At 41.6% G+C, this 12,956-nt stretch overlaps 1 pseudogene; it reads right to left on the bottom strand.

The window, feature by feature from the left end:
* Positions 1 to 1,812: 1,812 nt before the first annotated feature.
* Positions 1,813 to 11,926, bottom strand: LOC144221686 (WD40 repeat-containing protein SMU1-like; annotated as a pseudogene).
* Positions 11,927 to 12,956: the final 1,030 nt, after the last annotated feature.

Here is a 12,956-nt window from a genome sequence, read left to right as displayed (position 1 = left end):
ACTTCCTCAGGAAGCTGGCAGACATCAAAACATATGTCACAGTTATTTTTCTTGCATATGAGGTATGTTTGTAAAATAATATCTGTAGGCATGCATAGCAAACACTTTCATTGTATGATATGAGATATACACCTTATATTCATCGTGTCTGTGTTCGTGTGTGAGGAATAAATGAGATCCAGGTCATGTACCCAACAAACCTCTGGGGTGAATGGAGTCATCTCTGGCATCAATCACAGGTACTTTGTCACTGCTCATTTACGGTGACAGGAGATTGCTTCCCCTTTACTTACTTCTCATTTATCTTGCTTTTTCCTTCTCATTTTCATGCTGTCCCTTTTCTCTTCATTTTAATTTTTCTTTCTTCTTTTTTTCTATTCTATTTTCCTTTCCTTTTAAGTTTGTGTCTATTTTGGAATATCCCAACTTTTGCTCCCCACTTCCAAAAACACCATGCAGAACTCAGCCATAGAGGGAGATGCTCAGCTTTACTTTGAGTATGAACCTATTTAAGAAATCCTCTTCCCATAAAGGGACAGGAATTTTCTCCCTGAGATTATGCTTAAGTAGAGTTATTTGTTTATCATCTGATTGTTACCACTAGAATGATAAAACTACATGAAAGTAGTTTCTGGAATTGTGCCTAGTATATGTGTGTAGCCACTGAATGAATATTTGTTGAATAAATAAATAGATACTGAATGCCTACACAGATAGACATGGTGAGGTTTACAAGCTTGATGTAAACAGACGTGGTCTATCTGCATTTGTGTCATCTGTAAATTGTGATCACCAGGCAGCTTAGCAAAGACTCTGTCGAATCTTGGGAAAACAAAACCCTCATGTTCCTTTCCTCTCCATCTCTAGGGGCTTGCTCAGATTTCTCCAGATCCACAGTTTGTGTTGTGCCAGACCATGACTATTTATTTCTTGTGATGAATACTTAATGCAAATGGCAAGCCATCCTGAGAGAGGCTGGCATCCGTACCCACTGGGAAGGCCAGCAAGCAGTGTGAGAAGCACTGATGTCAAAGGCCATTAACGCAAATGAAAATTAACATTTTTCATCAACGTCTGACAGTGTGCCACCAAACAGGCCAACCACTGTGACACCTGTTTATAGAAACACGTTGCTAATCAGTCAGTAAAATCCTGTAATATCTGTGTTTCTCCATATTTGCTTTTCAGCCTTTTAAGAGCGTTAGATTAGTCTCAATTAGTAAAGCTAATGTGTGCAGAAATATCGAACATTTTAATTTAATGGAAAACGCCCTGCTGGGTGAGAAATACAATTTCTATCTGGAGCTATTGGCTCTATGTATTCAGAGGTTAATCACAGGTTTATTGCAATCCAAGGCACTGATGTTGACTTTTTTGTTGTTGTTGCTTTGCATTTCTTACAAATCATTAAAAAGCTTGATATTCATTTCTCCATCAAGGAGGTAATGACCTAATGCGTAGATCTGAATTTTATTTTTTCTCCTATTGAAGCAACAAAGGGAAGTTGCTGCATCCTGAATGTTTTCTATCATGTGAATGGTTTCCATACAAATAAAACAGTAAAATATAACCAAGTAATAATAATGAAACAGTCGTCCCTTTCTCTCATGATAGCCTGTACATTGTCAGCGCTCTCTTTCATTGCTACTGTTAGCTTTGTTTTATTACTGTGCCTGAGGCTTGATTTCCAATGGGAGGCCTTGTATAATGGAATGCCAGTAGAATTCTAGCTCCCTGTGATTTATATGTCAGCTCTATTCTTGATAATAAAGTGAGAGAATTAGACACAGGTAATAAGAAAATTCATTTTATTTACTGGTTGATGTTTATTTGTGGAGAAGGGTTTAGGATTTCAGCCAGAGTTAAACTTCCCAGATTTGGTGACTGATAATTTCCAGCCTTCCCATGTCTCGTGACATCAGGAGGCTGACAGGCGGGATGCGACATGTAGAAATGCATAAAAAGCATAAAACCATCCAAAGATAATACCCCAGTAATCAAATACAAGATACATTAAATGTTATAAGAAAATTAATCATTTATTCTTACCCATATGATTGTGAAGGTTATAATAACTCCTTATTGTGTCCTTGAAAAAAGGTTGTCAAGATGAAAAGAGGAAAAAGGTCTGATGCTGGGGCTCAGGGGTAGTGAAGGACAGAAAAGGAGCTAGACCCTGTGGGACTCAGAGGTCCTCATCTGAAAATCAGGAAGTCTGAATGTCTTGACACTGATCTCTGGTGGGGTTTGGACAATGGGGAGCAGCAGCAGGAAATGAGAAGAAGAGAGAAGGGTGAACAACATGCCAACAGCACAGGCCACAGCAAAACCCCTCTGACACCATTCCTCAGAGGAACCACCTGGCTGCATGGTGGCCTCTGGGCATACTAGACCCCAACCCATTGCCCTTTATGGATGGGCACACACTTCAGTTATGGATTTGACTTCTTTACCTGTAGGTCTCCTGTTAGAAACACTATTCTTGCATTTAAAGGAATTCATTGCCATACTACATTGCCTCTGACAGAGGGTTGGGGCGGGGGGGAACAAGGATGACAAAGAAAGCATAACAATGGGCTCCCAGTCATGGGATTCACTGTTTCTTGTGAAGATCCTTGGTGTGGTCTGAAAGCTTGTTTCCCTTGCCCTTACAAACTCATGTGTTGAAACTAAAATCCCCAAGTAATGGCATTGGAAAGTGGGGCCTTTGGGAGGGTGCAGCCATCATGATGGGAAGAGGCAGGAGAGAGCTTGTTTTCTGTCTCTTGTGTCTCTGTCATGTGAGGACATTGAGGAGAGAGCCATATGCAAGCCAGGAAGAGAGAGCTCTCCCCAGAAACCAAATTGACTGGGACCATGATCTTAGACTCCTATAGATTTATGAGAAATAATTATTTTTTTGTTTAAGTCAATGAGTATATGGCATTTGTATGGCAATCTTAGCTGGCTCCAAGAAATCTTTGGCTATTCAGACTTTTCTTGTGGCTTCATATGAATTTTAGAATTTTTCTACTTCTGTAAAAAAATGCCATTGAAATCTTGATAGAGATTATAACTGAATCTGTAGATGGCTTTCAGTAGTATTGACATTCTAGCAATATTAATTCTTCCAATTCATGCACATAGGATACTTTCCATCTATTTTTGTCGTTTTTGATTTTTATCAAGCTCCTTATAGTTTTTAGGCATGGAGACCTTTTACCTCCTTGATTAAATTTATTTCTAAATATTTTGTTGTTTTTGATGCTATGGTATATTGGATCAATTTCCTTATTCCCTTTTCAGAGATTTCATTGTTAGTCTATAGAAATGCTACTAATTTTTGTACATTTATCTTGTATCCTGTGACTTTACTGAATTCACTGATTAGATATAATAGTTTTCTGGTTGAGACTTTAGGATGTTCCACATATAAAATTAGGTCACAGTTTTGCTTCTTCCTTTCCAACTTTGATACTTTTTATTTATTTTTTCTTGCCTAGTTGAATATGAATGTTACAAATGCACTTTCTGCAATGGTTTAAAATTCCCCTAAGTATCTTCTTCTGAGCAAAGAGATGTAAAAATGATAAAGGGAATCATTTAAATTAATCAACAGAAAGAAAACTTTCTTGTCTGTGTTAGACAATATGTACAACTTTGAGAGCCTCAGTATGTGATTTTTCTGTATGTTTAACTAGTGATGGTATTGCTCATGAGAAACTTACAGAACAGCATAGCATATAGACAGGTAAGCAAGTAAATTCTGTTCCTATACAAATAAAATTACACTGAAAAATAAATAATAAAGGAAAAGTTAATTATGTCTGGGAAATTCAGGTAATGTGTTTGCAAAAAAGTTTAAAGTATGAATACGTTTGCTGACAAAAGGAAGAAAAGGATAAGACACCCATGGAAAAGGGAATAGCATATCAAATGTACAGAAGCATGAAAGGGCAGGCTTTTTGGAGAACTACCAACACTTCAGGATTTCTGCTTAGTGAAGTTTGAGGAAGAAAATGAAGAGGAGTACTGTCTGGGGACATGGATGATGGATTCTCTGGAATAAGCTAAAACAATTGGATGTTTATTTTGGACAGATTGATCAGATGAATGACATAATCAGTCTGAATTTTTGAAACTTGTCTCTGGAAGAGCCTAGTGTGTAGGTCTGAGAAAGTTGCAACTGTAGAAAATGACCCAGGCATTTGATGGTAAGAAGCAGAATTAAATCAGTAGCATGGGGACTGGAGAAACAAGGACATCTGGGGAACCGAGGACAGAAACACAGGAAGGGATTGGTGACTGCAGGTGTGTGGGGTGATGACCCTAAGGGTCTGACTTGGGTGCTTGCATGGATGTTGGTGTCACAAGTTAGGAAAGAATATCCAGGAAGAAGAGTATGTTTGAGTAGGAGAAGTAACATAATGAGCTCTTTGAACAGGAAGTATTTGAGATGTTTGGGAGTTTTCAGTGGAAACAGAACTACTAAGGAGATATCTGGATTAAAAAATAAAGATCTGAGGCATATTGTAGCCTAGGTGACTGTTAAAAGCAAAAAGGTGGATACAATGACCAGATGAGGATATTTACAAGGAAAAAGGCCAATGACAGAATCCTGTGTTTAAGAATCTGGCAGAGCAAGATGGTGGAGAAGTAGGGAGCTCCGTACATTTCGTCTGCACCCATCTCTCAAACAGAGAAGGCCTGAAGTCATAGGACACTGAGCCACAGGAATTTGGGAAGAGAAAGAGACAGAGTACACTGGGAAGGAAAGCTCGTATGTGCGTGAGTGCGAACTGGGGAAGATAAAAACGGGACGGGACCCAGAGATATGGAGGGAGGGGAGGGAACCCTGCTTGCTTGCAACTGCAGTGAGTGATTAACCGGCAGGCAGTGGTGAGGTGCCGCAAGTCCAGGGGAAAGGAAAGAAAACCTGAGATTGCTCATAGAACCATCCCTGGAGAAGAGGAAAAAAAAACCTCTCGGCTTGGAAAGACAGGGTTTTTTAGCTCTGGCTGGGCTGCTGACTTTAAACTAGGTGCCCTGGTCCCAGAAGGTACCAGGGAAAACTGAACTGCCATGCGCCCTGCACCATCCATGGCGGTGGCCACCCGGTGAACCGGCAGCAACACCTGCGAGGCGGTCCTGGTGACCAGTGAACCAGCGGCTGCGCGTGCTACAGTGGCTCGCTGAAGTGGCGGCGATGCTGACTCTGCGGACCCGAAGTTGCTACATTCCCTGAACGCACTCGGGTTATATCTCTGCTTGAACCCAGCAGATCTGAGGCTGCGACACTTTCCCCACCTCCCACTCAACCCCTGGCAACAGAGAAGCAGAGACCAGCGGGACTGTTCAGGGCAATATAACGAAGCCCGCAGACTGGGACCTGGAAACGAGGCAGAGCTGGGCATAGAACTCAGCCCACCTTGGCTACATCCTCAGCACAGGGAGATCGACCTGAAGAAGTGATCTGCAATGCTTGTTTGAGAAGGGACTGGGGTGATGCCATTCTTCTCCCCACAACCATCAACACGGGGCCTCAGGGAGGCCAGTGGACACAGTGGAGACAAGACCTGCCTACACCAAACCACGCCCATCACTACCAGAGAGCTCTTTTGTTGTTGTTGTAGCTGTTTTTATCTGAGCCTGGGTTTGCATGTTTATTGGTTTTGTCTGTGTGTTTGTGTACCTGTGTTCCCTATGTGGTTGTCTGTTTTCTTTTTCCAGGGCTGCCTCAAAAAACAAGCCAAACTACACATGGTGGAAAGTCCCAAATACCACTACCAGTAGGGAAACAAAATGACCAAACGCTCAACAAGAGAAACCAAAAGACACGATCCAAAGAACAGTTCCTTAACAGACAGGCCTTGAACAGTCAAAAGAGCCCTCTCTAATATAGCAGAACTAGCAGGGGCCGAGTGTACAACAAGCTTTTAAAAGTAACAAGAGATAAAAAGCTAACCAAAATGACAAAACGGAAGAATTCTCCTCCAAAGAAACTCCAGGAAGAAATGACAACTAGAGAACTGCTCAAAACAGATATAAGCAACATAGCTGAACAATAATTTAGAACAATAATCATAAAATTAATCGCCAGGCTTGAAAATAGCATGGAGGACATCAGAGAAACTATGGCACTAACACAATGGAGCTTAAAAATAGATATGGTGAATTAAAAAATGCGATAAATGAGATACATAATAAACTGGAGGCGTCCAATGCTCGGATCGAAGAGGCAGAAAGGAGATTAAGTGATTTAGAAGACACTATTATAGAAAAAGAAGAAACTGAGAAAAAGAGAGATACACTGATCCAGGAATATGAAAGAAGAGTTCGAGAACTCCGTGATACAATCAAACGGAACAATATCCGTTATCATAGGAAATTCAGACGAGGAAGAGAGAGGGAAAGGTGCTGAAGGAGTCCTGGAACAAATTACGGCAGAGAACTTCCCCACACTGGAGAGGGAAGTAGAAGTTGAAAGTCAAGAGGCACAGAGAACTCCTCTCAGATGTAACTTGAATCCATCATCTGCACGATATATCATAGTGAAAGTGGCAAAATATAAGGACAAAGAGAGAATTCTGAAAGCAGCTAGGAAGAAAAGGGCCCTAACATAAGAAGGGAAAACTATCAGAGTGGTGACAGACCTATCTAATAAAACTTGGCAGGCCAGAAAGGAATGGCAGGAGATCTTCAATGTGATAAACAGAAAAACAATGCAGCCAAGAATCCTCTATCCAGCAAGCCTGTCATTCAGAACAGAAGAAGAGATAAAAGTCTTTCAAAATAGAATAGAATAGAATGAGAAATAAAAAGTAAACAAAAATTGAAAGAATATATCACCACTAAGCCAGACCTACAAGAAATCCTGAGGGAGACTCTCCGAGGGAAGTCTTGCAAGGAACGCAAGATACCAGAGACATCACCACAAGCATGAATCCCACAAAGGACACAATGACTCTAAACCCATGTTTTTCAATATTAACACTGAATATAAATGGGACGAATTNATTCCAATTAAAATTGCACCAGTATTCTTCTCAAAACTAGAACAAACTATCCTAAAATTTGTATGCAATAACAAAAGACCCCGAATATCCAAAGTAATACTGAAGAAGAAAACCTAAACTGGAGGCATTACCATCTCAGACTTTAGCCTCTACTACAAAGCTGTCATCAAGACACTATGGTATTGGCAGAAAAACAGATACATAGACCAATGGAATAGAATTGAGAACTCAGAATTGGACCCAAAATTATACAACCAACTAACTTTTGACAAAGCAGNCTAGATGCTGGCGAGGATGTGGAGAAACAGGCACCCTCCTACACTGTTGGTGGGAATGTAATCTGGTGCAGACCCTCTGGAAAACAGTGTGGAGGTTCTTCAAAATATTAACAATAGAACTTCCCTGTGACCCAGCAATAGCACTGCTAGGAATTTACCCAAGGGATACAGGAGTGTTGATGCATAGGGGCACATGGACCCCAATGTTCATAGCAGCACTCTCAACAATAGCCAAAACATGGAAAGAGCCTAAGTGGGTCAAGAATATGTGCTTTATCTATATCATGAAATACTACATGGCAATGAGAAAGAATGAAATCTGGCCATGTGTAGCAACATGGATGGACCTTGAGGGTGTTATGCTGTGCGAAATAAATCAGGCAGAGAAGGACAAATACAATATTTTTATAATAATTTTACATATAGGAGGATTAGGAGGAACTTAATGGAGGACCGTGGGGGAGAAGAAGGGAGGAAATGGGAGAGGGAGAGGGAGGGAGGCAAACCATGAGAGACTCTTGAATGCTGAGAACAAATTGAGGACTGATGGGTGTGGGGGAGGAGGGGGACATGGGCATGGAGGAGGGCACTTGTGGGGATGAGCAGAGTGTTATATGGAAACCAACTTGACAATAAACTATTTCTAACAAAAACAAACAAAACAAAGAATCTGGCAGAGGCAGGGACGTAAGCAAATATAGGATGAACACAAAACTAGGAAGAGACCCAGAAAATGATGGCATCATGGAGTGTAAAGAAGATAGCTATGAGGATTTGGTTTGCCAATGTGACAAAACAAAATCCCTGAAAAAGGCCAAAGAAGGCAAAGACCAGAAGTGTGATGAGATCTGGTTGAAAGGAAATTGTTGGTGGCCATCCTAAGAGGCGTTTGCAGGACATGACATTGCATGACAGATTCAGGCAAGAAGACTTAATGAAGCAGAACCAAGATAAGGTAGTCCTTTGGGGGGCTTCAATGAGGAAGCAAGGAGAGAGAAGGCTCCGGTTCCCATGGGAATCTCGATTCAATGCCAATTACTCTCATGTTGGCCATGGCACTAACCTTATATTTTTGCTCTCCCTGCCCCCCAAATCCAGCCTGTTTGATGACAGCATATTATTATTTCTAAAAGAAGTAGGTAATCTCCCTGCTCCAAACTTTCACAAAATGCAATCGTTACTTGGGGAAAACAGGCCAAACTCTTCAGCTTCTCACTGACCTTAGTGTCACTCCATTTCTCTAGTTTTCCAGTACCTTCTTCCTTATGTGGACACATGAGGTCACCAAGAAGTCCTCCTTCCTGTCCTATAATCAGTCGACACCCCCTTCCCTCTGTTCCCACATTGTACCATTCCTTCCGTTGAGCATTTCAGAGAACTTGCTGACAGCCTGTCTCACCTTACATTCTCTTCTCTCTCTTCAGAGCTGAGAGTGATCCCATTCACAGCTGTTACTTAAATCTGTCCTTAACGGGAATTTCTAGAGCAGTGATTTAGAAGTGAAATGAGTCTACATCAAATCCGTTTGATTTTACAGTTGGTTCTACTCTAATGAAACATATGCACTTCAAAAAACAACAGTGCTATGTAATCCTGCACAAGCAATACCAAGGGGCCTATGGGGATAATGAGATTAAGGACACATTCAAAACCTTCATCTAAAAAAGTTGGAAGCAAAAAGCAGGAACCTAAGAAAACTGGTAGCGCCATTTTGTATATGTCCAGTGGTCAAGAAATATGCACAAGCCACAATAAATATGTCATTAAAGCCCCAGGCCAAGCTGGTGTGGGTGTAGCTTGTGAGTTACTGCTGAGGAGTGAAGGGGTGGGAGAAGGGTGACAGGAAATCAGACGGAAAGCAGTGAGCTGAGGGAATCTGAGGTATGTGCATGTATCCCTTGTGTGTGTTCCCAAGTGGCTCTTTTCAGGTGGGCGCAGTTTTCTTGTTCAACTAATATTTCTATGGATGACATCATGTATAAGCAAAAAGAAAACTTGCCTTATGCTCAGCTCAGTATCAAGCACATTGTTGTCAGTCTGTGTTTACAAAACCTGAGTTACAGCAGGACTGACTGTAATTTTTCTCTGACCCTTGCCATCATCCTAGCTACTAAGGTTCTGCATTGGTCCTTGACAGGTCCTCCACCTTTTGCATTTTTTATCTACCATGTATCTTGATCAGCTACCCACTGCCGGAATTTGTTGTATGTTTCTGATCTTTGGTTCTGTGCCTGGGGCCCTAATTCTTACCTCTGGGATATGTGATTCTCCTGGCCCCTCTGCCTGTTTACTTGAGTCTGCAAATATCACCTCCACTCTTCTGGCATGCTCGTTCTTGCTGGCTCTCCTTGTAGAGAAAAACATCTCTATATCTTGCTGTCTAGATGGAGCATAGCTCTGTATTTGTTTCAATTTAGAATCAACTGGGAGCTTTCAAAATCCCAGGGCTCACTTGGTGTTCCAGACCAATTAATCAGAATCTCTGTGGAAGAGGTTTGAGACCAGTATTTCTTTTTTAAAGGTGTAAAATATATTAACATCTAAAAAAATGGAACAGCAAAGAGCTACTTACTGAGTATGGGATAGTTCCTTATTTAAAAGTTTTAATACAAGGGGTACATTTTACTCACCTTTTCAAATAATCAGAGGAGTACAATTATTTTCTAAAACAGCAGTATTTCACTTTCCAGGTAGAAGACTAATGAAAACATTGAGTGACTGCTCCGATTAGGAACAGATAAATGAATACCTTTAAATATATATATATATATAGTGTACTGCTACTTGAACATGGATTTTCCCAAAATTATTATTGTGCCTAATTCAGACAATTGCTTAGAAAATGTAGCCCAAAAAATAATACATGAATAGGTCTTTATTTAAGTACATGCTCTCAAGTGAGTTTTTTAATGTTTATTTATTTTTGAGAGAGAGAGAGAGAGAGACAGAGAGAGGTTGGGGGAAGGGGAGAGAGAGGGAGACACATAATCCAAATCAGTCTCCAGGCTCTGAGCTGTCAGCACAGAGCCTGACACGGGGCTTGAACTCACAAACTGTAAGATCATAACCTGAGTTGAAGTCAGACGCTTAACCAGCTGAGCCATCCAGGCACCTCTCTCAAGTGAATTTTAAATGAAAAGTACCAGAACTTTAGGAACCCATTTTAACTTTGGGTAACAATCAGGTTCTGATGAGGATGATGAGTGATACCAATATCATCCTTCTTGTGAACTCTCAAAGTTCTCTCCAGTTTGCCGGTTACTGTACTAACACAGGAGAGCACAAAGTCCTCCCTACACAGAAAATCCATTCACCACAGGGAAACAGGGTGCAAGAAACAGAATCACCACCTTCTTTCTCTCTTACCAGAGCTGAAGCTTCTGACAAGCTGCTCCTACACATTCATGATGACCACTGTATTTGATCTGTTGCATACCACAAAACCCTCTGGGTTTTTAGGAAGCAGAATCACACTGTTAACAGTGATATCTGTCCCTGCAGTGCTGCCCAGGGATTTAAACATATTTTAATGTTCTGTGGTCTTCATATTCCAGACCTTTACAGTGCCATCAGAGGATGCACTAATAATATAATGTCCATCTTGTATAAAAGTTAATCCGTTAACAAAGGAGGAATGGCCACAAAATTCCTTCAGGATTTTCCTAGATTTTAAACTACAGAATTCTAATTGTCTGGTCAAAAGAGGCAGTAAGGATCTGATTGCTATCCTTAGAAAAGCTTTTCTGTGACACCTTTACTGTGTGCCCTTTCAAATCTCCTTAAACACTGTCCACTGTGAATCTTCCATACCTTGATTTTTTCCATCGTGGGCCCCAGTTGCTAACATGTGTGTATCTCTGTTGAAACCTATGCAGGGGACAGCATCATCCATCATCCTAAAGTCATCCTGGACCTGTAACTAAAGATCCTTCATGATTTTTCCAGTTGTAAAGTTCAAGACTTCAGTGAACCAACAACAGACCTAGTGACCAAATACTGAACACCTGGAGAAAATCGAGCACACTCTGCATGTGATTTCTGACCAAGCTCAATACAACAGCTCAGTTGTGTAAGAAACTTTTCTTCTTCCACATGTTGGACAGCTGCTTTGCCTTGGAACAAATCTATGGTCATGCTGGAGAAGGCAGCCCCTGGTACTGCTGCCACCTCAGTACTTGTACCATGAGATGAGATAGAGGCATCCCACCGGCTCCCCCAGCTAAGATCTGGGTGATTGCTGCTCTTCTCTTTGCTACTTCCATCTGGGTAGGCCTCATGAGGATCAAAATTAGACCTGGCCAAGAGGTTCTCCAAATGAACACACTTCTCTGGCTGTGTTTGTTTTACCATGATCCTGAGGGCAGTCTGTCTCAGGAGTGACCTGGAAGTCCCCAATTCATGCAGCTTTATCAATTCCAGAGTAACCCATTCATAGGGATGAATGAAGGTTTTGTCTGGCAATTTCGAAGACTGTAAGACAGTATCCCAATGTCCATTATTCATGTCAGCCACAAAACTTCCAGTGCTGTCCATGGTATTCAGAGACAGAGTAGTCTCTTCCTGTATTGTAGGTAATGCCTGATAAATGCTGTTCTCCTTCAGGGACTGTATGATAAGATGGGTCACATCCAAGCACCTGATTTTGATCCACATAGCATTATTCTCACAGGCACAGAACTCACCACTCTTCAAGATCAGGATTTTTGGACACTCTTCTGGTGATTCCAATGAGCAGTCCAGTTTGAAAACTGCTGGATTAGAGTGCTGCTGCTTACATTTTTAGGTACATAAAGGATCGCCTTGTATTTCATCAGGTCTGTGATGGGGCCTGGAATTCCTCATTTCTGACTAGCGCCAAGGGTTTTCAGTTGCTACTGGCCCAAGGACCACACTTCGAAAAAGGGTCTACTAGGCAACCATGCAAGGTCCTCTACCTTATGTATCCTCAGGGTACTTGCCCTAGTAGGGAGCTGTGATTGATCACCAGGCCGTCTCCCAATGTGGACTTTAAGCTACAGTCATGTCCCACATATCACATCCCTCATTTGGTCTCTAGCACAGGGGTCAGGCCTTTCTAGAACTTAGAAACACTGTCCATGGAAATGAGCTTATTCTCGACAAGCCAACAAGAGCACAAGAGCTGGAATGCCCTATTATTGTTGCTGCAGAAAATCCGTTCCTTTTTCTCTCAGATGCTATACCCATGATGGTCGTTCTAGAGTTTTCTTGTGCAGGTAAAGTCAGAAGACTTGACTCTTTTCTCTGGTTCTGGACACTAACCCAAAGTTAAGTGTCAAGTCTGCCTTGGACAAAGGGCAGAATTGAGCTCTGGTGTTCAGGGATTGTAACTGGAACCCAGGTTTCTCACACTCTGCTGTCCCCACCACTGTCTATGAACTTATCTTTTTAAAAATCCTTTAAATGTATTTACTCATGGCTGAAGTCAGGGCACAAGGCTTGCCTTGAGTGAGGCTCAGAGCAGCAATTTCTTTGCACTTTCCCCATCACTGGGGGCATCTACTCCAACCTTGGCAGTGTGTTACACCTAGGACAGGGGAAGCTGCTCTCAAGATCTCAATCAGGTGGGCTCTCACTGCTTCTATATTCCATAGGCAAAGTCTTTGGGGCCACACAGTTTTAATCCTACCCTGTTTTTCCCCTAGAAAAGATGTAAACTCAGTGC

Source organism: Crocuta crocuta, unplaced genomic scaffold (genome assembly GCF_008692635.1).
Source record: "Crocuta crocuta isolate KB4526 unplaced genomic scaffold, BGI_CrCroc_1.0 scaffold161, whole genome shotgun sequence".
NCBI classification, from domain to species: domain Eukaryota; kingdom Metazoa; phylum Chordata; class Mammalia; order Carnivora; family Hyaenidae; genus Crocuta; species Crocuta crocuta.
This window is presented reverse-complemented; position numbering and strand designations above follow the sequence as displayed.